Genomic DNA, 4,409 nt, shown 5'->3' with positions numbered 1-4,409 from the left:
TACTGTCGTTTTATTCGTGTTTTTACCTTATTTAATTTTAAAGAGAAGGTATGTCAGTAGAATGTTGTCAATCCATTATAGTAGACAATGATGTATGTGTATTCGTGGCGTAGCGTTTCTCAAAGGAACATACAACTATCTATCATCTTACTATAATAATAATAATCAAAACCGGCAGACAGTGCTGCAGTGGTGACTGAGTTTGTTGCGGCGCTTCGTCTCAGCTCTTGCCAAATGCCAAAATGTTTGTCGAGAAGCGCTGGTAGGGCAAAAAAATATATAATTGTCGATTTGTAAGAACTAATTCATTAGTCTATTCAAATAAAAGAAAAGAAAAATGCTCTACATTCACTTAAGTTTGTCTCTCTTAAATAAAGTATAAACTTTATGCAGTCACTACGCACATTTCCATTCAATACACATTCGTCCAGAAATTCATCACCATGTCCTCGAACCCACTGTTACCTATACCTACTTTAGTCTAGACAATTATTCATCTACAAACAAGGCTGTTAGCCTAAAGCTTACAGGGCTGATATTACCAATACCAAAAGGCCACGTGACGACTACGAAACGCCATAATTAAACTGAAAGATCAGAAGAAATACAACGAATAGAATTTTTCTATCTCAACACACTAATCCCCCAAAATGGATGTAAGGTAGTATAAGATACATTCGCCAATTAAAACACGGACGGTACATCAACTGCAAGTGATTGTGTCGGCTGCCACTGAATTAAACACAACCAGCTTCTAAGAGTAATCGCTTACATTAATTTCATACAGAACTGCGTAGGGTTGTCACCTTTTCAATATAATTAAAGTAAAATTAATAAGCTTCAAGATTCTTGTAAGGAGTGTTTCGCTTGCCAGCTTTAGACCGTGTAATAAATGTATGACTCGGAGTCATAAATCAATGGCTAAGTCAGTCAAATATTCACTTTGTACCTTTCATTGCTATTTGGTTCCAAATTACTTAATCAATCTTTAAACGTAATGGATTTTGATGAAACTTCACGATATTGATAAGTTATTCCACTTGTTGTCGTATACATTTGGGGACAAAAGCTAGTAAAAGCGGTATTTACCTAGAGATTTGTACAGTCAGCGTCAAATAGTTCGTGACACCCAAAGTGAGCAAAAAATTGATATCCCAACCCAACCTTATTCCAATTGTAACAAAAGTGTGTTGCGGACTTTTTGGCTACTTTGAGCGTAACGAACTATTTGACGCTGTACAAATGACTCCTCGTCATCGCCTCTACGAGTATTAATCCGTTTTACACACGTTTTTGCCAAGGGCGTTTCACACTCACCCAATAAGGTAAACGGCTACTAGTTCGTGATAGTACGTAAGTTCGTAAGTTTTTTTTCTAGCTCAAATAATAAGCAAATGGAATATTATTTATAAAAATTCTTCATTACTGCAAAAACTCTATTATTTAAGCTATCTAAAAAACCAAGTACCAACATTGTGGTGCCAAAAATGAGAGCAATACGAAGCTTCAAACTCTCAGAGAGCCAAAAACATCCGTGCGGCTTGCAAAGGTTGCTCTCACCGTAAGGTTAGCGCTCCAACTTCTTAAGCTTATAAAAAGGCGAAGGAACGTCCATTTAAATAAAACTTGTAATAGTGGTTTCATGTGTTCCTTGACAATTGATTTGGCTTAGAAAAAAGTTATATGAAAACGTAGAATTCCTTTAAAATTGCGATTAATTGACTCACGAAATAGCGTACATATTATTTTTCGGGTGTCCCCTATTTCGTGACACTACCGAATCAAGGATATTATGGATAACATTTTGATGCTTGGTTTTTAAATAATTATTTATGATAATTTAAATGTAAGTTCTGAAACAAATAATGCATTTATTTAAGTTTCTCATGACCTAAATTCGGTATATGTTTCGTTCACTAGAATTTATATGACACGAGTTTGAAGTTCACATAAATGACCAATTTTAAGATAAATTAGCATAAGTAGTACCAGCATAATTTTGGTTTTATTTCGATTTGTTTTATTTATCTTTGTTTATTCGTATTGTATATGGGATAGAAAATAGTTAATTGACACATTTTGACAATAATCCATGAATTTTACTTGGGGAATTTGGAATAATCAGTATCACGAAACAAGGAACCGTATTATTGTTACTTTTTTCCAAGTTCGTGATATATAAATGTATGGTGTTAGATATTTTTATGACACATACCATCAAAGAAATCGACATATTTTTTAGTTTTTAATACTTACCTACCTACCTAAGAAATTAATAAATTACTTACTTTTTATTATGAGTCATTGGCGTATCTGGGGTTATTTTCAGGGGGGGGCTACCCTCACTTAAAACAGCTCCAGGGGTGGGATTATGGGGAGTCCCCCCCCTCCCCATAATCCCACCCCTGGCATCTAATGGCTTGTGTAAATATTTTCACATACTTATCGTTACAAATAACAAATCAAAATTTTATGGGTACGAAGGGGTGGGGGGGGAAGTCCCCCCGCATTTCTAATGGTTATATAAATATTTTCACATATCGCTAGAAATAACAAATCAAAATTTTATGGGTACGAAGGGGGGGACTCCCCCCTACATTTCTAATGGTTATATCAATATTTTCACATATTGTTACAATTAACAAATCAAAATATTATACGTAGGTACGTACCTAGCTAGACTCACATTATTTCTTATGAATATTTCAGGTGAGTAATATCGTCAATTTCACATAATTATTTTATTCTAAATTTATATTATCGTTTTTAAATTTATTAAACCCTTAATCATTATTAAAATATCCTAACTGGATGCATAAAACCTTATCCCGAAATAGGGGACATGAGTTCACGAACTTAGAAACAGAGCAAAATTTTGTCACGAAACAGGATCCAAATAAGAGGTCCGCAGAACAATTAATATAAAAAAAAGTTCAAACTATATAACTATAAATTATGTATTAACTTACTGTCAAAAGACCAAAGTTTAGCATACAAAAGCTTTCATACTGATATCATGCTTGGTTATTTTTAAATAAAATGTTAAAGTCGTAAGAGCCTTAATATACCGAAGTAGGGGGCACTTACCTTATACACCCTTTTTACAGAAGATAATAATAGTAAGTAATTTGTTTTAGACAACTTTGACAACCCTGCTGTGCACGGAATACAGCATTCGGAAGCAAATTTAATTATTTCCTTACATCTCACTCGCTATGAATCATGTTACCCGGCGAAACAATTAAAATCATTTGCGTTTCGTGCTGTTTGCATAATAAGTGAATCAGATTTTAAAATATTCAACCATCAAGACATTTACGTGGTAATTGTAAGGAATAAAACCGATTGTTGTTTTTCGACAAACGGCTTAGGGTAACCCTTTAATTCCGGGCGTACCAACTTTATGACCTATCTGCTTAATTAGGTACAGGGTAAAAAAAAACATGTCTTACTTATTTGAAAAAGTAGTAAACAAAATGTGTTGGTGATAAACCATTCGGTTCAATCAACGCCAAGAAAAGAGGTAATTTATTTTTAACTTTACCACCCGTTTCATTGTCCAGCGCCCTGAAAATCGCCTTATGGTAGGTACTACTTACTCATAAGCAGTAAGATAGAGTATACTGTTAATTTAGATTATTGTTTCATAACCTGGTTTTTTGATGATATAAAATTCAATAATATAATCACTGTTAAAAATGTGTAAAACATCAAACAATCAAAAAACAGCTTCACAAATTGAAAAATCTTCTAAAAAGCGAGCAAAACTCGTTCGTTAACCGCCCCAAAACTCAGAAATATGAATTCCTTCTCGGGTTCCTTACTGATTGGCTGCAGTTTATTAGCATATCCGATCCGCAATTCATCACAGCTTTCTTTCGGCGTTGTTGCTTTTATTAAAACGTTATTATATTCTCCAAAATCCATCATGGCGATTGACGTATTGACCCGCCAGCTAATTCATCACCATACGTTATGGTTTTATTTTATTCTTTACTTTGGGCTTTGGTTTAATCTTTGTTTGGGACATTTTACGGTGTTTGACAGTGGGTTTTTTAATTTTCGTAGAGCTGTAGTTTAGAGACGCTGAAAGTACTACAATTAAGTAATATGCAATTATTAAATAGTTAACACCAAATACTCTACGGCTAACACTATGGGACATTACGTATAATTTTTTCAGCAGCTCTCAGTTTGGGAGAGATAGCGCTTGTATATATCGACGGTCCCTACGTATAAAAACGTATCTGAAAACGGCCAATTTTACAGGAGAGCGGTTTGAAGGTTTAAACATGTGTAGCTCGCGTTCTATTTATCATACATTGATGAAATTTGGTATAATAGTTTTAGATGAGGTATATTTTATAAAACATGAAGAATTATCAAAAAATAATCACAATAAGTGTATT

This window comes from Ostrinia nubilalis, chromosome 5 (genome assembly GCF_963855985.1).
Source record: "Ostrinia nubilalis chromosome 5, ilOstNubi1.1, whole genome shotgun sequence".
Lineage (NCBI taxonomy): Eukaryota > Metazoa > Arthropoda > Insecta > Lepidoptera > Crambidae > Ostrinia > Ostrinia nubilalis.
The sequence above is the reverse complement of the archived record's forward strand: the minus strand, read 5'-3'. Positions refer to the sequence as shown.